The 27,496-nt window shown below is 37.3% G+C and overlaps 1 protein-coding gene and 1 non-coding gene across 2 annotated transcripts in view; one reads left to right on the forward strand and one right to left on the reverse strand.

Annotated features, from left to right (window-relative positions):
- The window catches only part of LUZP2 (leucine zipper protein 2), a 251,799-nt gene that overhangs the window by 165,153 nt on the left and 59,150 nt on the right, over positions 1-27,496 (reverse strand). The window lies entirely within an intron of this gene.
- On the forward strand, positions 23,274-23,404 carry LOC135362439 (small nucleolar RNA SNORA63). Its single transcript, XR_010407140.1, has one exon. It is a non-coding gene; the product is annotated as a small nucleolar RNA SNORA63 (small nucleolar RNA).

Below are 27,496 nucleotides of genomic sequence, written 5' to 3' on the forward strand. Positions count from 1 at the left end.
CTAGGAACAAAAGCCAGGTGCTCTATTACTTTCCAACGTCCAGCATATGAGCTCTTAGTAAGAAAGGCACTCGTAAGCAAAATGCAGAGAGAACAAAGCGTGAGAAAGAGCCCTATGCTTAGAATCAGAAGCCTTGAACTGTCTCTCAGCTAATTACAATCTTGGGCAAGTGACTTAATTTATCAGAGTCTCAATTTACCTCAAAAACAAAAAAAACTGAGCCATATCTCCCTCACAAGGTTCTAGGAATACGTGAGAATATATATGAACATTTTTCTAAAACTATTAAATACTTCAAAATAGGGATTGTTGCTATGAATAGTAAAAGCAAAATATGCCCATTTTTCCACACTATGGCCAGTACAATATAATAATTCCTTGAATTATGGGTAGATGTAGTTTTATCTTGGTTTACTACATACCAGCAATGCAATCTTAGGAAAATTACTTAAACTTTAAGCCTTAATTAGATCAATGAGGGCAGTAATAACATATAATAAATAGGGTATTATAATAATATAATAATGTAATAATTAATTAATATTAATTATATACTATAATTAATTCTTATTGATAATATAATAAGAGGATTAGTTTTGTGCCTGATGCATACATGTTCAAAAAATATGTATTACCTGGTATTATCTTTATTGCCCTCATACAGAAATATCATGCAATTGTATCTAGTCTAGCATCTTCATCTGGAAGAGAATAGGTTACTACTCACAAGGGTATTGTGAATATCAAACACAAACACTGATAACAAGAAAGCACGATACGTATATGAGAAGCAGTAGAGGGAACTACCCATATTTTGAGCACATATTACTAGAAACTCCAAGCAGAGCATTCCACACTCCAAATCATTTAACTTCAAAACAACCCACAAGTTATATTCATTTAACAGACAAAGACATTGAGATGATGATAATGGAAGCAATTTGGCAAATCTGCAGTTTAAAATTTTCTCTCTGTTCTCAAGACCTGAATCCATTCACTATAAGATAAACCACTGTGTGTTTCCAGTTACATGGATTTCCTGCTTGAGATATTATTTTCCCACAAGTCATTTTTAAAATGTAGAGCAGTAGTCGTCCTGACACATTTTATCCATAGCCCTGATCATTATCTTACAACATCCCACTTTTGTCCTCATTTCACATGTCTTTCGTTAAAAATGGCCTTCTTTAAACAGCTTCTCAGGTCTCAGACAATCCATAAATACCAATTGGAAGGTGTATATTCTATCCTATCTGTTCAGAAGCCTTAGCCAACACCCTATTCATTCTGAGTAACCTCCTCTGGTCGAAGTAAACCTAAAACCTATGTGTTTTATTTCTACCTTTATGTTTAAAAACCTTGTATGATCAGACATAAATCCCTCATCTAATGTAGCTTAGTAAGTCAATTAACTAGAAATTTGTATGTTTGTGCCTGTAAAGAAAAGCCAAAAATGATAAATATGGTATTTAATTATAATAGATCTTCTACTCTATATCAAAAGTGTCAGGGGACAGAAAAGGAAGGATAGGACACAGGGGTAAATTAGATGGGGTGGACACTTGAGGATTTAAATTCTACCCACCATTCTTGATCAGTTCAAAACCTTTCAATAGTTGGCATTTTTGTTACTGCTGATCCTGCAGTTATGATTATGATTATGATTATTATTGTTAATTTTATGCTGAAAAGACACTGAAGGTAATATAAATCCCAAGTAGAGTTAAAGAAAAATTGATTTTTTAAAAGCACTTGAGAGTTAATTGCCAACATGATGCCCACAGATAGTTTAGCGTTCATTCTCTGAGGATCTTCTTAAAAAAAAAAAACCTTAATACAAGAATCAAAAAAAAAACCCAGCACTGATGCATTGCTACATCTAACCTTAGACTCCACTCAACTTTTTCCTTTTTTTTCCCAATACTACCCTTTATTGTAAAACCTTCTAATCTAGAAATATATTTTGCATTGGGCTTTCAGGTTTCTTTAGTCTCCTTCAATCATCTTAAGACTTTTTTGTGGGTTTCATGACCTTGATATTTTTGGAGATTATAAACTGGTTATTTTGGAGAATGTCCCTTATCTCGGGCTTGTCTGATATTTCCTTTTGATAAGATAAAAGACATGCAACTTTGGGAGAAATATCACAGAGATAATGCTGTGTTGTTCCCACTGCATCCTCTCAAATGGCACATGAATTTGATTTGCCCTTTTACTGGTGATATTAGCTTTGATTCCAGGTTTCTCTGCTATAAAATTACTTTTTTCCTTTTGTAATTAATAGGTATTTGGAGGAGAATCAGGACTGTAAGCATCCCAATCCTCAAACTTCCCATTATCCATCCATCCTTCTGTCCTTTTCCTTCTTTCTTTCTTGGTATGATAAACATAGCTTATTTTTCCATATAAGTAATTCAAGCTCATTGTAGAAAATCTAAACAATACATAACAGAACAAAATAAAAATACTAGAAATTCTGCCACTATTATGTAACTACCATGAACATGTTGGCAAGCATCCTTTTACTGATTGAATAATTTTAGCAGTCTCTCTTGAGTTGAATGCTTGGTCTTCCAGATCCCTTCCATTTTTTCCCTCCCCTCCCTCTCTCCCATTTTTCCTTTTTTCCATACTAGTATCTTTTCACAGTTTCCTATTATTTTAATGGATTATAATCTATTATTATCATTATTTATTTTGTTGCTAGATTTATCCCAGATTTGGCCATAAGTGACTTACTCACAAGGGCTTCTGTGTCCTTTTCTATGCCCCAGTCATTATTTGAGCAACTTCTTATTTTCTGGCACAACGAGATGTTCTAGCTAAATCTTGTGCTTCCCCCACCCCAGCACTATAACTAGTTATTTATCCAGGGAGTCTTAGTTCTTTATACTGGAAAATGGTATTCAGAAAATGAGATCTGGGTTTTAGGTGGGCTCCTAGCTAGTAGGGTATCACTGATTCCAGGTTCTTTTGGTGGTAGAGCTAGAGGACATATGGATGTATGTACATATTTATATACATTATATATGACATCTTTACAAACATGTACATTTTATACATATTCATTTCCACATGGTCCTACTCCAATGATGATCTAACACTACAGGTTTTCTTCTTTCCCATTTTTATAACTTCCTTCTCAGACAGTGAGAAACCTGCCTCCCTTTAACTTACATATTTAATTATTTGAGCAATACACCCCTGTATATGGGCAATCTCCTATTATTACCGTTGCCTATCTACAGGGGAATTCTCATTCCACCCAAGTTCCAACTCCCTGTACTTGCTCCCCTTCTAAGTTACCATCCTCTTTTCTTGGCTCAGGCTCCAATCCTCTATTCCCTACTTTGGGATAACCCGCTTCAATCTCTTTGGTCTCTTGTCAAGTTTGATATAATTTCACTTCACTAATTGGGAAATCAGATCTTTAAATACTACATTTTCAATCTATTTAATTTTAATCTACTTAATCTATTTAATGCTTCTTTAAATACTATTTAGAATAAACAAACTTTAATAATTATTGATAATATTAACAATAGTGGCCACATAATGAGTGCTTACTCTAGGTTTGGCCATGGGGTAAACCCCTGCTATCCATTTTCTCACCTAATCTTCATCAATGCTTAAATCAGATATTCTTGTTGTTAACATCATCATCATCTATATGTTTTTGAGAAAATCCCGGCCATGTAACTTATGCATGATCACTATAGCCCTAGTCCTTTGAAAGTTGAAAATCTAGACTTTGAACCCAACTCTGACAGCAAAGTACATGTTAGTAAGCACTGCAGTACTGAGGCATCTGCATTCCTATCAGGAGGGCGATTATGACTGAATTAAGATTTCTTTTTATCATTCTTCAGAATTTCAGAGTGGAAGTTTTATGAATAGTTTCTTGATTGATGACTCATATAAGTGTTTTTGACAAAAGTAAGCAAATTAGTAAGCTTTATAATAGGTTTACATTCAATTAGAAGCTTAATAAATGTCAATAAAATACACACTTCCTTAGCAACAAATATGCAGAAATGCATTCTATATTAAGGATTTTAAGATACTGATGTTGCTAATGCCAAACATCATAATCATGATAACATTTCTCGGGCCTTTCTGTGCTAGGAATATGAAATATCAGGGGCCAACAAGGTTTAATGTATAATGAACTGGGCATTAAGGAACTTGAATCCTGATCTAGCTCTGCTGATTTTTTTACTCTCTTACCATATGCAAGCCATTTTCACTCTCTAAGCCTTAATTTCCTTATCTGCAAACTGAAAAATTTAAATTATATTATAAAAGTACACTGTAGCTTTAAAAATCCAACATTTAATAAAATGCAAAATTTTACTGAAAAGCAGTGGCACTTTAAAGAACCATAAATGTATGTTATTAATGCAAATTTTTTTTCTCCTTTCTTATGAGGTAGTCACCCAGGCCATTTCCTGTGTGTCTCCTCCGAAGGAAAATGAGGTAGATAGACCTACAATAGCTGTCTCCATCCTACCGGAATTGGCGAAGTGCTCAGCTGGGTCATCTGTCCCTACATTTAATTTTCTCTGAATATATTAAACACCTGTATGAGAGATGCAGTGAGCTTGCAGTGGTTCTTCTATTTGTCTGCACAATGAATTCAAGTGTGGGGAAGCTTTCAAAAAAATACTGGCATCTGAGCTCCATCACCTACAAATTCTTATTCAGATGGTCTGGAGTAAAGCTCAGAAATGATCTTCTCTTTTTCCCACTCTCTCTTTCTCTAAATAAAAGTGCCCCCAAATGATTCTGATTGACACCCAAGTCTGAGTACCTCTGCGTGAGAGTGAAAAGGATCTCTGCTTGTGGCTCTCTACTAGGAGCCAAATTACAAGTCTCAACCTTTGTAGAAGCCTTACAATGATGCATAGCCTGAAGAAGGAAAATGCACAAACTGTTTTCTCAACAAACTAAATAACACTTACTTGAAAACAGTTTTGCTTTGCAAAATTTATAGCACTGATGCTTTTATTTTACCAATTTCCATTGGTTTGATGAATATTACCTTTCAGAATACTCTCTTGTTCTACCATGACTGAGTTTTCTCCATTTCTCCAATTTGCCAATTTGATACAAAGGAGAGAGAGAGATCAGTTTTACAACAAAGGTTTCAGTTATTATCATTCCAAGACACCTTTATGAGGCTTTTTTTCTATTCTAAATAACTATAGATATTTTTAGCTTTTTTCTATGTCATCACATTCATTTCTCTCTTGGGAATGATGGCTGTAACCAGAAAATCACAGCACATTGCTACAAGATACCACTCAGGGATTGATCCCTGGTTCAACTGCCCTTTTTTTTTTTTTTTTTTTATTAACACTCAAGGTCACTGAAGCCCAAGGAGATGAAGTGATTAGTCCAAAAATCACCCAGGAGTTTGTCAAAACTAAACTTGGGACTGGAATCCAGATCTCTGGCTTCCAAGTTGAGTTTTCTTTCCACAAAACCATGGTCATTACATAAGATACTAAAGTACAAACAACTCACTCTATTTTATTTATTTATACTTAACAGAAATATATGGTAATGCTTACATCTGATTAAATGTTGTCTTCTTTAAAACTCTGACATTATTGTAAACATTTTTGAAACTTCTCTTTTAGAAATTACAGTAAGGTACTTTATAAGACACAAACATATTCTAATTTCATTACTTTCTAATTATAAACAGAATTTTATTTAAACCAAACTATTTTTTCAATCGTTAGTTGCCATGGATTCTAATGACTTTGCATGATTTGCCATTTTTTGTGTATCTTCAAAGTTATGTTCCACTGTTCCTGAATGAAATATTAATGGATCCTTAACAATATATTACAGAAAACTAAGTTATAGTATATAGTATTCTATTTTTTATTTCCAAAACAACTTTTTTGAAATGGAAAACACTACATAGAAAAGTAAGAGCTGTTATATTTATTATAACATCTGTTTCATTACCTTCAACACACATTAATTCCCTGTGAGTAGGCAAGATAACTTGCTATTCATTATTTCATTTTTCTTTTGGTTGAGGGTCAAAGCTATTAAAGAAGATAATATAATCACTTAATAAGTCTATGCCAAGTCAACTGAAAACATCAAAATTTTCTAGTGTGGAATTTCCTCTAATATTTTGTTTTATGCATTTTTCAAAGTCCATTTCCTCAATAATGGCTTTCATTACCCCATAGACAGATTTGATTCCTCTCTCATTCTATTATATATAGCAAGTACTCTGATGTATTGCATCTAATTCTATTGAAGTAAAAGCTCTTAGGGGATGGACACATCCATATTTTACATATGAATTTAGTTATTAATTCTTTTTTTAAGATTTATTTTAAAGAGAGTGCACAAGCAGGGGGGAGGGGAGAGGGAGAGAGAGAATCTCTAGCAGGCTCCCCACTGAGTGTGGAGCCCAACGCAGGGCTTGGCGTGGGGCTCCCAGGACCCTGGGATCATGACCTGAGCCGAAACCAAGAGTTGGCCGGTTAACTGACTGAGCCACCCAGACATCCCTCATTTATTAATTCTATACATATTCATCTTATATCTAATATATGCCTTCTACTATTGTAGGCACTAGAGATCAATAAACATGCTGACACACTCCTCACTGAGATGACCCTCTACTGGACATTTCTCAATCTATTCCCAGAATCCTAAATGCCAGCATGCACACAATACACACACTATTATACTAGAGATTTATGTGTTATACATACTTCTTTAGCAGACAGGAAAAAGGGAAAGAAATGGTTCTACTTTGGTTTTTTCAGCATTTTAAAAGACTTTCTCTTCTCACAACTAGTTTATTTTCTTTGTTTAAAAGGCGCACACAATAGAAATACATTCGTATATTCCTTAAGAGCCATGTTCAATTTCATAGTAAACATATCCGTGCTTGACTCCTATTCCTAAACTCTTCTCTTAAGAGATAGTTACTAACATTATGAGTCTCTTGAATAGTTAAGATCTTCCAAACTTTATTTCCTAAAATTTTTTTTAAATTTTTTAAAAGGATATGTACTATACTATCTGTCCTTTCTTTCAAAGCTCTCTGAAAAGAATCTTGTTCTGATTTTCTAAAGTGAGCTTCTAAAGTTTTTCCAGAATTCCTTCTTCAGAGATGTTAGTCTTACTTAATAACCTAATTACTCTCAGGAACTATGCCTACAGAAGTGACCCTATACAGATCACATGAATTCAGTGCACTTTTCTACATCAAACCTCTCTAGATAAAGTTTACAGAACTGCTCTATCTTTGAGTTCAAGAACTCAAACCATGAGCTGGACATTGTGCCACAATAACACAAGACACATGAATAGATGTTTTGCTCCTGAGGAGTTTTTTTGGCTAGAGATGATATATAAAGAAATGATACCAATATAACATGGTAAGTGCTAGACAGTCAGCCCTTGGTTTCCTTGATTGGAGAGAGAGTACAACGTAACAGTTGGGAGCACAGGTCTGGAAACAGACCTCTTGAGTTTGACTCCCAGCTTTGCCTCTTACAAATAGCAAGACTTTAGACAGGTCACAAAGTTCCAGTTTATTCATCTCTAAAATGGGGATAAATATAGTACCTACTTTTTAGAGTTCTACATATTGAGTAGTGTTTTTAAACCCCTTATAACAGTATCTGACATATAATTAGCTTTCTATTAATATCAGCTATTTCCAGTCACTATTTTTTGTGTGTCTTCTATGTGTTATTCACTATGCCAAGTCCTATATATAGCCAGAGCGCTGAGGTAAAATTGGCTTTGGCCCTTGGTCAAGTGTAATAGGCAAATAAATGGTCAATTATAATCTAGTGTGAGGCGTTTTATGTTAGGAGAATTACAGGGACAGTGAAAATATAAAAGGGAACTTAACTCAAAAATGAGGAAGGAAAATGTGGCTTGACAATGATGGAAACTGATGAGGAAGTGGCACCTGAGTTAAAACCTGAAGGCTATCAAAGTGTTTTAAATGAGAAAAAGACATGGACTTTATGGCATGGAAGCTACTTCTGGGATAGAACCAAATACACAGGCTTTACCCTCTTTTTCATTTTTTCCTCTCAAAATTTATATTTGAATTGAGGGGCTTCAATAATCACTGACCAAATCAGATTATTTTTTTCCTACTGGTTTTGTTAGTTATTTTACTGAGTCTTTAAATCTGTTTATTAACACATTACTCCTATTCTATCTTCTTTGAGAGATCTGGTTTCCTCTCCTACGAGAGGAAATACAACAACGAAAAACACTTAAAATAATATGTAAGTTTCATCTATCCACAAATATGCCTCCAGGAATTTTGTGTCAGCTGTTAACTCTGGCCTGATCAAATCACACTCACTTAGAACATCAGGAAATTCTCTTTTTGAAGGTGGCCCTCCAATACAGTAACATATTACATGCTATATAAAATTCCAGGTAATCAGGTTCCTCTCTAGAAACAAGACGATACCATTTCTCATTTTTTCCTTTCATTTTGTTTGTACAGTTTACCAACATTTCTCCTGTTATATATGCATTCATTCCAGTATCTACCTGCACCAGGAGTGACCCTTGTCACAGCATCAATTCATGCTAAGGCTCCAACTTCACTTCTCATTGTGCAACAAGTCAAAGACTGACTTTCAAATTAAAAAACCTTTACAAAAGGAGAGCTGTGCTTCCTCCTACCTGCTATTTTTAAGATTTTCTTCCCCTACCCTGGAGTTTTCCCTTTACCTTTCTTCCAGCCTTTGTGAGAATTCTTCATGCTGAGATGACGGCTACCTACCTCCAACCTCTTGTTTTTGCTAAGGTCTCCCTAAGCCTTCTCTGCCCTTCCCCTTCCACTTTCTGATTTGAATCGCCTCTCTCTTTTGTTATGCCTTCATTTAATTTGTATTTACTCTCTGAAGCAGATTGCTCAGGTGTATCTGCCTCCCTCTGCTTCTCTTTTCAGAAGGAATAAAGCAGTTGGCAGTGGAGCTTTTCCTCTCTCAGCAGTCAGCCAGCTCTTCTGAAAGGAAACTAACAGGGCTTCCTTGTGCTGGAGCCTCCTTTCCCAAAAGACACAGGAGGACATATCCTCATTCTCGTTCTCTCCCTTTGATTTGCTGCTGGAACCCAGAGCCACTCGTGGTCTGTCCTCCTACCTACAGGATCTCAGAGTTCCACTTCCTTCCTACTTGCTGCTTGGCAGAAATCTTAAGGAAAACACCACACATAGTAAACTCAAAAGAAGCTAAAAGTAAACTGACTCCTTTATGGCTCTCTTGACCTTGATTCCTACCCACTATCTTTCCAGCCCAGCATGAAGGTCATTGAGCAGCTGTTTCTCCACCTCTGGCTCAGGGAAAACAAATGCTGGGCTGACACTGAGACATCACAATTTTGAATCTTGCTTTTTCATTCATCCAGATTATGACACATTCAGAAGCTGATAAAAATACATCAATCTACTAAGCAAGATAGGTAATATCAGGAGATACATTTTTTCTGTCACAGGGAATGGTTGTTGTGAAAAGTACCTGCAGAGCAGAAGATCAATAACCGGAATATCAATGATTCTTTTTTCCAATTACTAATTCAGAATTGTATTACATTTTCCCATTCTAAATTTCTCTGTGTTGAATTTTTATACATTCAATGGGGTAGTAAACATCATAAACTTCTATAAAGGCAATTTAAAAATTACCATAAGTTACCTGAAGCAGACTCTAGTCTGCTTATGGCCTTCAACATTAAAAACAAATAATTCATTCCATACTATTTATGCATTTTGATCCAAATGCCCTATCACTGTGAGAGGTAGAAAAGTAGAAGTGCAAAAGTCATTATCAGATTCAGGCCTTGTGCTCAAGTTTTATCCTTTCGCCTTCTTCACATTAAGTCATGAGGACATCACTCCTCTATCATCCTAGCTTTTCTTTAACTCTTTTCAATTTTCTTTTCTTTCTTCCTTTTCTTTGACTCTCCTAAAATTTGTGGAACTTGGGTATTAAAACCTCTTAGTTGCAGATCTATAGCACACTTTATTCTTTTAATTAACATATAATGTATTATTTGTTTCAGGGGTACAAGTCTGTGATTCATCAGTCTTACACGATTCACAGTGCTCACCATAGCACATACCCACCCCAGTGTCCATCACCCAGCCACCGTATCCCTCCCACCCCCTCCACTCCAGCAACCCTCCGTTTGTTTCCTGAGATTAAGAGTCTCTTATGGTTTGTCTCCCTCTCTGGTTTCATCTTGTTTCATTTTTCCCTCCCTTCCCCTATGATCCTCTGTCTTGTTTCTCAAATTCCTCATATCAGTAAGATCATATGATACTTGTCTTTCTCTGACTTATTTCACTTAGCATAATACCCTCTAGTTCCATCCACATCATTGCAAAAGGCAAGCTTTCATTTTTTTGATGGCTGCCTGATATTCCATTGTATATATATATATACCACACCTTCTTTATCCATTCATCGGTTGGTGGACATCTAGGCCCTTTCCATAGTTTGGCTGTTGTGGACATTGCTACTATAAACATTGGGGTGCAGGTGCCCCTTTGGATCACTACATTTGTATCTTTGGGGTAAATACCCAGTAGTGCAATTGCTGGGTCATAGGGTAGCTCTATGTTCAACTTTTTGAGGAACCTCCATACTGTTTTCCAGAGTGGCTGCACCAGCTTGCATTCCCACCAACAATGTAGGAGGGCTCCCCCTTCTCCACATCCTCGCCAACATCTGTCATTTCCTGACTTGTTAATTTTAGCCATTCTAACTGGTGTGAGGTGGTATCTCATTGAGGTTTTGATTTGGATTTCCCTGATGCTGAATGATGCTGAACACTTTTTCATGTGTCTGTTGGCCATTTGGATGTCTTCTTTGCAGAAATGTCTGTTCATGTCTTCTGCCCATTTCTTGATTGCATCATTCGTTCTTTGGGTGTTGAGTTTGGTAAGTTCTTTACAGATTTTGGATACTAGCCCTTTATCTGATATGTCACTTGCAAATATCTTCTCCCGTTCTGCAAGTTGTCTTCTTCTGTTTTTGTTTTTTTTTTCTGGTTTTGTTGACTGTTTCTTTTGCTGTGCAAAAGCTTATCTTGATGAAGTCCCAAGAGTTCATTTTTGCCCTTGCTTCCCTTGCCTTTGGTGATGTTTCTAGGAAGAAGTTGCTGCAGCTGAGGTTGAAGAGGTTGCTACCTGTGTTCTCCTCAAGGATTTTGATGGATTCCTGTCTCACATTTAGGTCTTTCATCCATTTTGAGCCTATTTTTGTGTGTGGTGTAAGGAAATGGTCCAGTTTCATTCTTCTGCATGTGGCTGTCCAATTTTCCCAACACCATTTGTTGAAGAGACTGTCTTTGTTCCATTGGACATTCTTTCCTGCTTTGTCGAAGATTAGTTGACCATAGAGTTGAGGGTCCATTTCTGGGCTCTCTATTCTGTTCCACTGATCTATGTGTCTGTTTTTGTGCCAGTACCATGCTGTCTTGATGATGACAGCTTTGTAATAGAGCTTGAAGTCCAGAATTGTGATGCCACCAGATTTGCTTTTCTTTTTCAACATTCCTCTGGCTGTTCGGAGTCTTTTCTTGTTCCATGTGTTCCATTTTTTGAAAAAAAGTTGATGGTATTTTGATAGGGATGGCATTAAATGTGTAGATTGCTCTAGGCAGCTTAGACATTTTCACAATATTTGTTCTTCCAATCCATGAGCATGGAATGTTTTTCCATTTCTTTGTGTCTTCCTCAATTTCTTTAATGAGTATTCTATAGTTTTCTGAGTACAGATTCTTTGCCTCTTTGGTTAGATTTATTCCTAGGTATCTTATGGTTTTGGGTGCGATTGTAAATGGGATCGACTCCTTAATTTCTGTTTCTTCTGTCTTGTTGTTGGTGTATAGAAATGCAACCGATTTCTGTGCATTGATTTTATATCCTCTATAGCACACTTTAAATGCTGTTTAATTTGGTTCAGTCTCATGTATGGATCGCTGTGGAAATTCCCTGTAGTTTCAAGTGTGGGCAGTTTCAAGTGTGGGTACCTCACATTGATGGGTTATCCACAAAGCCTGGGTTTGGGTTTTTAAAGATAGTCACTAAGAATCATCCATAGGCCAGTCCCCTCAAACATAAATTAATAAATTAATATAGGTAAGCCACTGGATTATTTGTTATAAATGCTGAGCCCTAGATCCTATCCTTAGAGACAGTGCTGATACCATTATAGTGCATGGTCTGGTTCCCACCTGCCTCTTCAGTCTCAACTTGTCCCATGGCCCCACTCCCTTCCTGATCTAGCCATGTTGTCCTGCTATCATTTCTTTTGTCTGATATGCTTCCTCTTATCTTAGACCTTTGAATGTGCTGTTCCTCAAGAACAACATGCTATATTTATTTCCAATTTGATTCCACTGACAGAATATAAGAACCATGAAGGCAAGAATTTTGACTTCATCACTGTTGTAATAAATAAATAATATACAAAGTAATGTTTATTAAGCTTTCCCAGTGCCCTTTATTTTGTCTACAAATACATTTTTAAAAATTATTTAAGTTCTCTTGGACCTCAAGAAGGCAGAGGAGTCTACCCTGTTCCTCTCATTATAACCTGTGATTTCTGACTCACTCTGCTTTGGTAAGTAACTATAGTTCCTAGCAAATTCATACTCACTGGTGTTTAAATGCAAATCCAAGGTTCTTGACTTGAATATGCTATACCACATATATCTATAAATTAATCACCCAATATTCTACATCACTTGTTTGAGAAAGTAATGAAACTCACCTATGTATTTCTTTTGCATAACTGTATTCTTATTAGGGATTTTTATCAGTCTTCTAATTGAAAAACCAATGCCATTGTAATTTTTATTAGGAGAATTCCATGTAATTTTGACATCCTTTTATGCCACAATATTTTTAATTTGCTGAGTTGCATATTATGGACTACTCACTTAAGCATCAATATCAGAAGTCTATGTGGCCCAGGAGTGGGGATATTTCAGTTTTCAATAGTTCTACCTAGAGTAAGACTATCTTCCTTCCACTTAAATCTTGCACTAAACAACGTCACCTGCTCAGAAAATATTTTTCTCCTACTGCATTAAAATACTGCTTACTATTCAATTATTTAGGAATTGTGTCTATTCACTGCAGAAATATCTTCAGGGAAACTCCAGACCTTTTAGTTTATGGTCAAGTAGGTGTTTAGAGTAAGACATGAATACTGCAGTGGCAAATTGATTTGTCTTGTCCTATTATTAAAGTTTCTGCCAAGACACCAGCCATATGTTGAAGATGGTGTTAACACTGGAAGAGGACTGAAAATGGAAAAAAAAAATAAAGTTTAATACTCTCCTAGGACAAAAGTTTTCTAGTGTGCTGTGGATTTGCAACTCTGAGGAAGGCCTCTATATATCACAGTGTGTGTCTTCTGTATGACTTTTGACAGCAGAGGGATGGCATAATCTCCCAACTTACTGACATTCAATTTGGTTTTCCTCTTCCTTTAAGTCATCCCCAAGTCTCAAAGGGACATAACTACTATAACCATATTCTGTATGTATAAGAATATAATTACAGAGCATCAGGTTTGAGAGCCTAGTAACACAAGCCAAGATGAGATAAGACAGATATAAAAAAAAAAAAATCCTAAATCACTCCCTAAGCCAACTATTACTGTGATTTTTAAAATGTAATTCATTTATAGTGAATCTGTAAACTATTTTTCTAACAAATAATGAAAGTGGAATTTGCTCCAAAGTGTGTAGCAATCTTCCGTAATATTGATACCATTGAAAGGTGAGAGAAATTGGGGGCTAGCCTGTGGGGCTACTGTGGAATAAGTAGATAAGGAAACATTATTACTTTTTAAAATTCATGAGGATGGAATCAACCCTCACATGAAGAAAATTTATAGTTTTTCTTAAATATTGTTTATTCCTTGAGAAAATAAGAGACTCTACCTTTTTGTCTTAGATCCTACTTATGCTTTAGTGGAATCATTTTGATGGCTGACATTTCAGTACCGAGGACAGTGTCAAGCCTCTTAGAACGGGGAACTGTGCACAGACAATGAAGACCAGGCTGGATGCAGTTTTCTGACTGACAGAGTGAGAAAACAGGGAGACGGGAGGACGGGGAAGAAAGGGAAATGGAGTACAGTACAAAGTGATTTGGCTACCAATTTGGGGAAAGTGATGGAAATATCAGGGTGATCTTGAGGAACCTCTAACAATACAAAAGGTCCCACTGGGGCGCCTGGGTGGCTCAGTCGTTAAGCGCCTGCCTTCGGCTCAGGTCATGATCCCAGGGTCCTGGGATCGAGCCCCGCATCGGGCTCCCTGCTCTGCAGGAAGCCTGCTTCTCCCTCTCCCACTCCCCCTGCTGTGTTCCTGCTCTCACTATCTCTCTCTCTGTCAAATAAATAAATAAAATCTTTAAAAAAAAAAAACAAAAGGTCCCACTAAGCTACTGCCCTTAATGGGGCGAGGATGTAAAGGGAATATAAACTTTTCTCATACCTTGACTTATTTAATAGAAATATTTAAATAGAAACATTTCAGTATAATTTTTAAATGTTAGCATTCACATTAGAATACATGAAAAAATTATGATATCTTCGACTAATTATTCCAGATAAAACCTTCCGCCTTGAACTCTGTGTGTTTGTGTGTGTAGCTTTTCAGATGAATCCACATGTATGTGCTTTTGTGTCTTCCAACTATTAAATTTAACACTGTTTCACTGGATAAAACTGACATGAAATATAAAGCCTGTATTTCCATTAATCAAAAAATAATACATAACAAGCAAAATTTTCATTTTGGCATGAAAATGTAAAACTGTATAATTTCTTTTGTTAGTATTATAACTAATAATTGAAAATGATTTATGGCACTGTATATGAATAGGTAATAGTACTTTTGAAAGTACAAGCCTCATATATTGGAATATCATAAAAAGCATTTTCTAAAATTTATAAGAATCAGATAATTATATAAAAATATATTTAGAGCTTTTGAAGGAGAGAGCTATAGGAGTTTGTAATTTATTTAATTTTCATCATATTATAAGACTTCAGAGTTGGAAGTAGACTCTGCAACTACCTAAATGAATTCACATGATTAAGATCAGTGTGATTTTGTGACTTTTTTAGCACACTACTTTTTTAAGAAAAAGTAACCATAACTTAAGATCTTCTGAGTTGCCTTGCAGGGCACTTTCTCAACTATTACACATCTTCTCTATCACAGTAAATGGTATCATTCATTTGCTCAGCCCCAAAACTTAGCAGAAATCATTGATTTATATCTACACATAAACATCCCCCTGTACCTTCAGTAGCTACTATAGCGTCTTTCTCTAGCATATGGTCAATTCTCTCCATTTTCACTGTTGCTAACATAGCCGAAGTTACTGTCCTCCTCGCCTGAAATATTACAGACATCACCAAGTTGGACCTATTGCTTCTGCAACTGACCCATTATAAATTGTTTTTCACACATGGGTACAATCATTTTGTTAATGTATATCTGGTTATACTATAAGACTGCTTAAAATTCTCTAATATTTCATTTTACACTTAATGTAAGTCAAAATGTTTATTTTTATCTATGGCCCATAAGGTCCTATATGATGCAAATCTTTTCCACCTCTCTGAATTCATTGTCTTCAAATTACTTTTTTGTCAACTACTCTTTAGTTGTAAGGGTATTCCTAAAACACACTATGAATGCTGCAATTCCAGGGCCCTTAAATTTGCTTCCAATTCTTCCTGAAAACACTCATGCCCCACCCAAATTGTCATATGAATGCTTCCTTCTCATTATTTAGGATTCAGCTAAAATGTTGTAGCACAGAGAAACCTACTATGACAACTGGTCCCACTGATTTTCTTATATCACATAACCTGGCTGTATTAACTTCACAGCATTTATCTCAGTTACCATCATTTTCTTAAAAAACTAGTTTTTATACTGTCTATTCAAGGAAACTGAAAATATGCTCTTTAACCCTCACAGGTATTTTATTAAAAAAAAAATGAAAATGTGTAAGGAAATAGTCTTGAAAGTTTTAAGATAGAACTGAAAGTTTTTAATTTTTCCCAAGGAGGCCAGTAGCAGATGGAAGGCACCGACCAGCCAGGTTCAACTGGAAAAACAACATAAATTTATTGATAACAGGTGGGAGAAGAAGGCAAGATCCAAGCTTAATGTCATTAGCTAAAATTGACATGAAGTTGATAAAACAGTTAATAGTAGTTTGAATTGATAAGGAGTCAGTGTTTAGAACGGAAAATGGTATTGATGTAATTGTCTGCAGATAGCATCTGGAGAACTGGACTAATACACTCATTTATGCATACACTCATTCATTCTACAAGTAGTTATTAAAAATGCACTGTGTTCCAGGTATTTGGTTTAGTTTTGGGAAATCTGTACATTTGTGGCTGCCACTCATCACCAAAAATACACTAACGGATGCAATAGGACAATGAACTAGGCAAATAACTAATCCCTGCCTCACAAGAGAAGACAATTACATAAAATAATCCGTGTGCTGTGTTGTCTTTACTTTTTAAATTTTTCTGATTTTTGAGACCGTATCTTCTTGAAAAAAGAGATGGTGCTTTTTCTTTACCAATCACTACTCCTACAATGCTGTTTTAGAGGTATTCCGAGGTCATCTATGCTCCGATCTGTAATTTTACAAATCCATTTATGAGCTGCAAAGTGGAACATAAATCTGATTGTCCATATCTGTTGCCCAGGCTCAGAACTTCCACTGAAGTTGGGGCGCCTGGGTGGCTCAGTTGGTTAAGCGACTGCCTTCGGCTCAGGTCGTGATCTCAGGGTCCTGGGATCGAGCCCCGCATCGGGCTCCCTGCTCGGCAGGAAGCCTGCTTCTCTCTTTCCCACTCCCCCTGCTTGTGTTCCCTCTCTCGCTGTCTCTCTCTCTGTCAAATAAATAAATAAAATCTTAAAAAAAAAAAAAAAAGAACTTCCATTGAAGTTAACCCTAATTGCTGATTTTCAAAAATTCCTCTGTCATAGAAGAGGTTATGGGATCTGAAAAAGAGGTTGGCATAGGTGACCTCCAAGATCTTATCCTATGCCTTTCACAACATATCCTATACCTCTCAGACATGCTCATCTTCATACTTGTCCCCCAGTATTGGATTAGTACACACCACCCATACAACTGTTTGAACTATCTCTAGATTGTTCCTGTCTCCATCTTTTCCCACATTACCTTATCCAGTTACCCAAAGTCATCTTGGAAATGATTTTTAAATCCCCATAATTTTTAATGATCCCAATGCCAATTCCTTAAATTTCACTTTTAGTCAGGTCTTGTTCCTAGTTTCCTTTCTACCTAATACACTCCCCCACATGGGGTATGAAATTACCCTTCCTAGAACAAATCTAAATGAAGTACATCCTTACGTTAAACTCTACAGTGGCTTTACATCACCTCTCATTCTGAACTACCTTTCTGTTCTCATCTTATTCCTTTCCTGGGACTCCTTGAACCTGCCCCCTTCTGCCACCACACATACACACAAATACACCCTATGTGTCATTGAACCTAACATGTATTTCCACGAATCCGTGGTGTCTGACATGCTATTTTCTGCTATTTCCTTTCAGGCTCTGCCTGATAAACTCCTGTGCATGCCCATGATACAGTTCTAATGCCACCTCCCAGATGAAAGTTTCTCTAAAGTCCACAGGTCAAATGTTCTCCTGTCACTGTGTGCATTCACTTATTACAATAGTTTCCAGGTTTTAATAGGTTTCTCTTCTTTGTCTTACTAAGAAAGCTCCTGGAGGGCATGTACCATTATTTTCCTTGCATTTATCAAATACTCAATAAATGTCAAATGAGAGAATTAGTTCCAATCTGACTCTCGGTTACCATGATTGCTTCACACAGTCTTCCTGTCCACTCAATAAAATGTTATGTATAATTCTAATTTAACACTCATTAAAGGAAGTAAGGAATTTTCACTCTCATTTTCTATACCTTATATCTTTTGCTCATGTTTTGTTTCAGGGTAAAAAAAGAGCTTCTTTGTGAAAAAATTACTATAAATTACTATTAAAAAACTGTACAATTTAACTTTTTGTATATTATTGCTTACTAAAAAAGTAACCACTCCCTTGGAAGTCATTTTGCAGGGGGGAGGGGGCGGCGGGAGCATGTCTCTGATGAATGTGAGAAGGAAAAATCTAGCTTCCAGGCAGGTGATGTGAATTTGATTAACAGATAGAATCACACTATATACCATGAATATTTTAAGGTCTCTAAGATGTAAAATGTGAAAAGTAATTCAAAATGGTGAAAGTAAAACTTTTGCCCAATTTCCTATATAATTTCTACACACTTTTTGAAGAAACTGAATATATAAAGGCCCAGGTTTTATCTCTCAGTTAAAAGTAAAAATATATATTTTAACAATAATTTAGAGTAAAATCCTACAACAACTATGGCCCCACTTATGCCCCACCTCCCACCTTTAGACTACTACTTATTAAAACCAAAAGTGTATTTGATAGGTTGAGTTTTCAGGACTATGCCAGTTCCTAAAACTGCCCCCCCGCCACTTTTTTAGCTGTGGTATAGAAAAAAAATGTGTCCAATATTTTCAACTTGGCTAATAAATTTAATCCATCCTCATAAGGGCAAAGAAAACTGTTCTGTCTGAATTTTCCTAAAGATGCAATCACTTTTGCTGTCTGCCTTCTTGATACGAAGAACCTGATCATCATCCACCTGTAAGACACATCATCCATCTTGGCATCCGTCTGCAGAGATTTTTTGAAAATTTTCCCACTGACAGATAATTCTATTTTGTCAATCTATTTAGAGGAATGGAGCTAAAGCTTTTAAAGAACCAAGTTGCTGTCACTCAAAGAGCTTGGGGAATTTTTTAGCCCTGTGCCTTAATCATATCTTTATTTGAGCATAATGTGGCCCATGCCTGCCATTTTTCTAGAGCACTAATTCAGTATGCTTACTGTATGTAATCCACCACTAGGGACAAAAAACACACTAGTAAATCTTATTATCTACACATTTGCAAAAATGAGTTGGAAGATGTGTCCATAATACATGACAATATTACACAGTGTATGACAGGCCTCTACTTGGAAGAGGAAAAAATAATACAAGGAATTGTGATGCACTTGTTAATTCCATTTACTGAACAGTGATTTTTTTTTTTTTAACTGTATTTCACTCCACAGTTGGACAAAACTGCCATGTCTTATCTTCACTGTGGACAGAGATCTGCATCCTGTGCTCCACACTTGAGAGTGTACCAATCTCTCTCACTCATGGCTTTTCCAACAAAGTAAATTCTCACAATACCCTCAGTGATTTTGGGGAACTGACTTTGTTCTTCAAAATCTTGTGTTCCTGACCTTTGTAGTTTCATTGGAAAGTATGTGGGCTTTGAAGACAGAACGATCATTTAAAATTTGGGTTTCAGATTCCAACTCTGTGTTTATAAATTCTATGATTTTCATTGGGCGACTTAGCCAAAGAATGTTCCTCATTTGTAAATTAGGGATATTATATGCCTTTACATAATATCCCTAGGTAGGTATAAGTGTCAGAGTTGGAATCTGAAATCCAAATATTTAAAGATCTTTCTCTCCTCTTAATTATTACACTTTGGGGCATCTGTAGATTTTTTTTAAAGTTTTTGTGTAAATTCTAGTTAGTTAACATGCACTTTAATATTAGTTTCAGGTGGGGGCGGAGCAAGATTGCGGAGGAGTAGGAGACCTGGATTTTGTCTGGTCCCAGGAATTCAGCTGGATAGGGATCAAACCATTCTGAACACCTATGAATGGAGCCCAGGCGCGGGCTCTCAGCTCGGGGTTGTCATAAACCGTGATCCCCAGCACAGTCGGGCCACTGTTCCTCCAGCAGGGACCCAACAAGCAGCAGATCCAGGGAGACTCACCATCTTCCCCAAGGAGGAGAGGCGCGGGAGTGCACTGCAGGGGTCTGCTGGGTTGGAGACTCCACACGGGGTCAGGTGCCAGAGATAGAAATGCACGGTCACAGGCCAGGTGAGCACGGAGTGCGGCCAGAGACCAGGGAGACGGGAGTGACTGACTTCTTTTTTCTGGGGGCTCACTGAGGAGCGGGGCCCCGAGTTCTCGGCTCCTCTGAGGCAGAGATTGGGAGGCCGCCATTTTCACTCTCGTCCTCCAAAGCTGTATGGAAAGCTTGCAGGGGAACAAAAGCTCCCAAGAGCAAACCGAGCGGATTACTTAGCCCGGACGAGGCAAGGGCGGGGCAATTCCGCCTCTGGCAAAGACTTTTGGAAACCACGGCAACAGGCCCCTCCCCCAGAAGATCAGCGAGAACAGCCAGCCAAGACCAATTCTACCGATCAATGAGAACGGCAGAACTCCAGTGCTAGGGGAATACTGCACATAGAAACCATGGCTTTTTTACCATGATTCTGTAGTCTTTCAAAGTTAATTTTTTTATTTATTTTTTTATTTTATTTTATTTTTTTAAAGATTTTATTTATTTGAGAGAGAGAATGAGAGAGAGAGAGCACATGAGAGGGGGGAGGGTCAGAGGGAGAAGCAGACTCCCCGCTGAGCAGGGAGCCCGATGCGGGACTCGATCCCGGGACTCCAGGATCATGACCTGAGCCGAAGGCAGTCGCTTAACCAACTGAACCACCCAGGCGCCCCTCTTTTTATTTGTTTTAACTGTCTTTTTTTTTTTTGAAAATTTCTTTTCCCTTTTTCATCCAACATCTTATCGATCCCTTTTTTAAAAAACATTTTTATTTTTATTTTTCATTTTTAGAGTCATATTCTATCCCTTCAGAGTAGTTACCCATATTTTTGGGATATATATAAGCTGTTCTCTCTTTAAAATTTTGAGATATTTTCTTCTAACAGATCAAAATATACCCTAAATCTCTAGTATATGGTTTTTTCCTACTCCCCTGCCTGATAACATTCTCTCCCTTTTTTTTCTTTTTTTTTTTAAATCCTCTTCTTTCTTTTTTCAGACAACTTCTTATCGATTCCTTTTATAAAATTTTTTATAATTTCAATCTTTACAGTCATATTCCATCCTTTCATCATATCAACCCTTATTTTTGTACATATATAAGTTTTCCTTTCTTTAAAATTTTGGCAGGCACTTTCATCTAACAGACCAAAATACACCCAAAATCTAGTGTGTGGCACTGATTTATATACCAGATTGATCATATTTGATCATATTCTGTTTTTGTTTTGCTCTGTTTTTGTTTGTTTTTACTTTATCTTTTTCTTTTTCTTTTTTCTCCCTTTCCCTTTCTTTTCCCACTGCTTCATGTCTTTTCTGATTTGTTGAGTATATTTTCTGGGAATGTTGTTACCCTATTAGCATTTTGTTCTCTCATTAATCTATTCTCCTCTGCACAAAATGACAAGATGGAAAAAATCACCTCAACAAAAAGAACAAGAGGTAGTACCGGCTGCCAGGGACCTACTCAATACAGACATTAGTACGATGTCGGATCTAGCGTTCAGAATCATCACTTTAAAGATACTAGCTGGGCTTGAAAAAAGCATGGAAGTTATTAGAGAAACCCTTTCTGGAGAAGTAAAAGAACTAAAGTCTAACCAAGTCAAAATCAAAAAGGCTATTAATGAGGTGCAATCAAATATGGGGGCGCTAACTGCTAGGATAAATGAGGCAGAAGACAGAATCAGTGATATAGAAGACCAAATGATGGAAAATAAAGAAGCTGAGAAAAAGAGAGATAAACAACTACTGGATCACGAGGGCAGAATTCGAGAGATAAGCGATACCGTAAGACGAAACAACATTAGAATAATTGGGATCCCAGAAGAAGAAGAAAGAGAGAGAGGGGCAGAAGGTATAATGGAGCAAATTATAGCGGAGAACTTTCCTAATTTGGGGAAGGAAAGAGGCATCAAAATCCAGGAAGCACAGAGAACCCCTCTCAAAATCAATAAAAATAGGTCAACACCCCGACATATAATAGTAAAACTTACGAGTCTCAGAGACAAAGAGAAAATCCTGAAAGCAGCTCGGGAGAAGAGATCTGTAACCTACAAGGGTAGAAACATTAGACTGGCAACAGACCTATCCACAGAGACCTGGCAGGCCAGAAAGGACTGGCAGGATATATTCAGAGCACTAAATGAGAAAAATATGCAGCCAAGAATACTATATCCAGCTAGGCTGTCATTGAAAATAGAAGGAGAGATAAAAAGCTTCCAGGACAAACAAAAACTAAAGGAATTGCAAACACGAAACCAGCCCTACAAGAAATATTGAAAGGGGTCCTCTAAGCAAAGAGAGAGCCTAAAAGCAACATAGACCAGACAGGAACACAGACAATATACAGTAACAGTCACCTTACAGGCAATACAATGGCACTAAATTCCTATCTTTCAATAGTTACCCTGAATGTAAATGGGCTAAATGCCCCAATCAAAAGACACAGGCTATCAGATTGGATTAAAAAACAAGACCCATTGATATGCTGTCTGCAAGAGACTCATTTTAGACCCAAAGACACCCCCAGATTGAAAGTGATGGGGTGGAAAACCACCTACCATGCTAATGGACACCAAAAGAAAGCTGGGGTGGCAATCAGACAAATTAAATTTTAAACCAAAGATTGTCATCAGAGATGAAGAAGGACACTATATCCTACTTACAGGGTCTATCCAACAAGAAGATCTAACAATTGTAAATATCTATGCCCCTAACATGGGAGCAGCCAATTATATAAGGCAATTAAAAACAAAAGCAAAGAAACACATCAACAACAATACAATAACAGTGGGGGACTTTAACACCCCCCTCACTGAAATGGACAGATCGTCTAAGCAAAAGATCAACAAGGAAATAAAGACTTTAAATGACACACTGGACCAAATGGACTTCACAGACATATTCAGAACATTCCATCCCAAAGCAACGGAATACACATTCTTCTCTAGTCCCCATGGAACATTCTCCAGAATAGATCACATCCTAGGTCATAAATCAGGTCTCAACCGGTACCAAAAGATTGGGATCATTCCCTGCCTATTTTCAGACCACAATGCTTTGAAACTAGGACTCAATCACAAGAGAAAAGTTGGAAAGAACTCAAATACATGGAGGCTAAAGAGCATCCTACTAAAGAATGAATGGGTCAACCAGGAAATTAAAGAAGAATTTAAAAAATTCATGGAAACCAATGAAAATGAAAACACAGATGCAGGATCTAGTTACAATGTAGCTGTAAAGTGCTGCCTTGTCTTTGCTCCCTGCTCAAAATAAAGCTGTTACCTTTCTAGCCCTGTCTGCCATGGTGCTTAGCAGCCAGGGATGCATGGTCTCAGACATGTTTACCAAGTAAAACACTGACTTGAGGGGCACCTGGGTGGCTCAGTCATTAAGCGTCTGCTTCGGCTCAGGTCATGATCCCAGGGTCCTGGAATCGAGCCCCGCATCGGGCTCCTGCTTAGCGGGGAGTCTACTTCTTCCTCTCCCACTCCCCCTGCTTGTGTTCCCTCTCTTGCTGTGTCTCTCTCTGTCAAATAAATAAATAAAATCTTCTAAAAAAAAATAAAATAAATAAACAATAAAAAAAAAAAAAGAAAATGAAAACACAACTGTTCAAAATCTTTGGGATACAGCAAAGGCAGTCCTGAGAGGAAAGTATATAGCAATACAAGCCTTTCTCAAGAAACAAGAAAGGTCTCAAGTACACAACCTAACCCTCCACCTAAAAGAGCTGGAGAAAGAACAGCAAATAAAGCCTAAACCCAGCAGGAGAAGAGAAATAATAAAGATCAGAGCAGAAATCAATGAAATAGAAACTAAAAGAACAGTAGAACAGATCAACGAAACTAGGAGCTGGTTCTTTGAAAGAATTAACAAGATTGATAAACCCTTGGCCAGACTTATCAAAAAGAAAAGAGAAATCACCCAAATCAAAAAAATCATGAATGAAAGAGGAGAGATCACAACCAACACCAAAGAAATACAAACAATTATAAAAACATATGATGAGCAACTCTATGCCAGCAAATTAGATAACCTGAAAGAAATAGATGCATTCCTAGAGATGTATCAACTACCAAAACTGAACCAGGAAGAAATAGAAAACGTGAACAGACCTATAACCACTAAGGAAATTGAAGCAGTCATCAAAAATCTCCCAAAAAACAAAAGCCCAGGGCCAGATGGCTTCCCAGGGGAATTCTACCAAACATTTCAAGAAGAATTAATACCTATTCTTCTGAAACTGTTCCAAAAAAATAGAAAGGGAAGGAAAACTTCCAAACTCATTTTATGAGGCCAGCATTACCTTGATCCCAAAACCAGACAAAGACCCCATCAAAAAGGAGAATTACAGACCAATATCCCTGATGAACATGGATGCAAAAATTCTCACCAAAATACTAGCCAATAGGATCCAACAGTACAGTAAAAGGATTATTCACCACGACCAAGTGGGATTTATCCCTGGGCTGCAAGGTTGGTTCAACACCCACAAATCAATCAACGTGATACAATACATTAACAAAGAAAGAACAAGAACCATATGATACTCTCAATAGATACAGAAAAAGCATTTGACAAAGTACAGCATCCTTTCTTGATCCAAACTCTTCAGAGTATAGGGATCGAGGGTACATACCTCAATATCATAAAAGCCATCTATGAAAAACCTACAGCGAGTATCATTCTCAATGGGGAAAAACTGAGAGCTTTCCCCCTAAGGTCAGGAATGCAGCAGGGATGTCCACTATCACCACTGCTATTCAACATAGTATTAGACGTCCTAGCCACAGCAATCAGACAACAAAAAGAAATCAAAGGCATCCAAATCGGCAAAGAAGAAGTCAAACTCTCACTCTTTGCAGATGATAGGATACTTTATGTGGAAAACCCCAAAGACTCCACCCCAAAACTGCTAGAACTCATACAGGAATTCAGTAAAGTGGCAGGATATAAAATCAATGCACAGAAGTCAGTGGCATTCCTATACACCAACAACAAGACAGAAGAAAGAGAAATTAAGGAGTCGATCCCATTTACAATTGCACCCAAAACCATCAGATACCTAGGAATAAATCTAACCAAAGAGACAAAGGATCTGTACTCAGAAAACTATAAAATACTCCTGAAAGAAATAGAGGAAGACACAAAGAAACGGAAAAACGTTCCATGCTCATGGATTGGAAGAACAAATATTGTGAAGATGTCAATGTTACCTAGAGCAATCTACACATTCAATGCAATCCCCATCAAAATACCAACCACTTTTTTCAAAGAAATGGAACAAATAATCCTAAAACTTGTATGGAACCAGAAAAGACCCCTCATAGCCAGAGGAATGTTGAAAAAGAAAAGCAAAGCTGGCGGCATCACAATTCCGGACTTCCAGCTCTATTACAAAGCTGTCATCATCAAGACAGTATGGTACTGGGCACAAAAACAGATACATAGATCAATGGAACAGAATAGAGAGCCCAGAAATGGACCCTCAACTCTATGGTCAACTCATCTTTGACAAAGCAGGAAAGAATGTCCAATGGAACAAAGACAGTCTCTTCAACAAATGGTGTTGGGAAAATTGGACAGCCACATGCAGAAGAATGAACCTGGACCATTTCCTTATACCACACTCAAAAATAACTCCAAATGGTTGAAAGACCTCAATGTGAGACAGGAGTCCATCAAAATCCTAAAGGAGAACACAGGCAGCAACCTCTTCGACCTCAGCCAAAGCAACTTCTTCCTAGAAACATCGCCAAAGGCAAGGAAAGCCAGGGCAAAAATGAACTATTGGGACTTCATCAAGATAAAAAGCTTTTGCAAAGCAAAGGAAACAGTCAACAAAACCAAAAGACAACCGACAGAATGGGAGAAGATATTTGCAAATGACATATCAGATAAAGGGCTAGTATCCAAAATCTATAAAGAACTTACCAAACTCAACACCCAAAGAACAAATGATGCAATCAAGAAATGGGCAGAAGACATGAACAGACATTTCTGCAAAGAAGACATCCAAATGGCCAACAGACACATGAAAAAGTGCTCAACATCACTTGGCATCAGGGAAATCCAAATCAAAACCTCAATGAGATACCACCTCTCACCTGTCAGAATGGCTAAAATTAACAAGTCAGGAAATGACAGATGTTGGCGGGGATGCGGAGAAAGGGGAACCCTCCTACACTGTTGGTGGGAATGCAAGCTGGTGCAGCCACTCTGGAAAACAGTATGGAGGTTCCTCAAAAAGTTGAAAATAGAGCTACCATATGATCCAGCAATTGCACTACTGGGTATTTACCCCAAAGATACAAAAGTAGGGATCCAAAAGGGTACGTGCACCCCGATGCTTATAGCAGCAATGTCCACAATAGCCAAAGTATGGAAAGAGCCAAGATGTCCATCAACAGATGAATGGATAAAGAAGATGTGGTGTATATATACAATGGAATATTATGCAGCCATCAAAAGGAATGAGCTCTTCCCATTTGCAATGACGTGAATGGAACTGGAGGGTACTATGCTGAGCGAAATAAGTCAAACAGAGAAAGATATGTATCATATGACCTCACTGATATGAGGAATTCTTAATCTCAGGAAACCAATGAGGGTTGCTGGAGTGGAGTGGGGTGTGGCGTGGGAGGGATGGGGTGACTGGGTGGTAGACACTGGGGAGGCTATGTGCTCTGGTAGGCACTGTGAATTGTGCAAGATTGCTGAAATCAGATCTGTACTTCTGAAACAAATAATGCAATATATGTTAAGAAAAAAAAAAAGATAGCAGGAGGGGAAGAATGAAGGGGGGAAATCGGAGGGGGAGATGAACCATGAGAGACATGGACTCTGAAAAACAAACTGAGGGTTCTAGAGGGGAGGTGGGTGGGAGGATGGGTTAGCCTGGTGATGGGTATTAAAGAGGGCACGTTCTGCATGGAGCACTGGGTGTTATGCACAAACAATGAATCATGGAACACTACATCTAAAACTAATGATGTAACGTATGGGGATTAACATAACAATGAAAAAATTTAAAAAAAAATATTAGTTCCAGGTGGACAATGTAGTGATTCAACACTTCCATACAATACCCAGTGCTCATCCCAGTGAGGGCCCTCCTTCATTCCCATCACCTATTTAGCCCATTCCCCCACCAACCGCCCTTCTAGTAACCATCTGCTCGTTCTCTATAGATAAGAGTCTGTTTCTTGGTTTGCTTCTCTGTCTCTTTTTTCCCTGTTTGCTCATTTGTTTTATTTCTTAAATTCCACATATGTGTGAAATTCATACGGTATTTGTCTTTCTCTGACTTATTTCACTTAGCATAATACTCTCTAGATAAAGTTTGCTATTATTAATAACATTCATTTATTGCTCACAACAAAATACATAAAATTGGAATACTATTATTCTTATTTTATAGATGATAAAATT

The sequence above is a fragment of the Mirounga angustirostris genome, unplaced genomic scaffold (assembly GCF_029215605.1).
Source record: "Mirounga angustirostris isolate CCGP_5_RB_7025 unplaced genomic scaffold, mMirAng1.0.hap1 SCAF_13, whole genome shotgun sequence".
Taxonomy (NCBI): Eukaryota; Metazoa; Chordata; class Mammalia; order Carnivora; family Phocidae; genus Mirounga; species Mirounga angustirostris.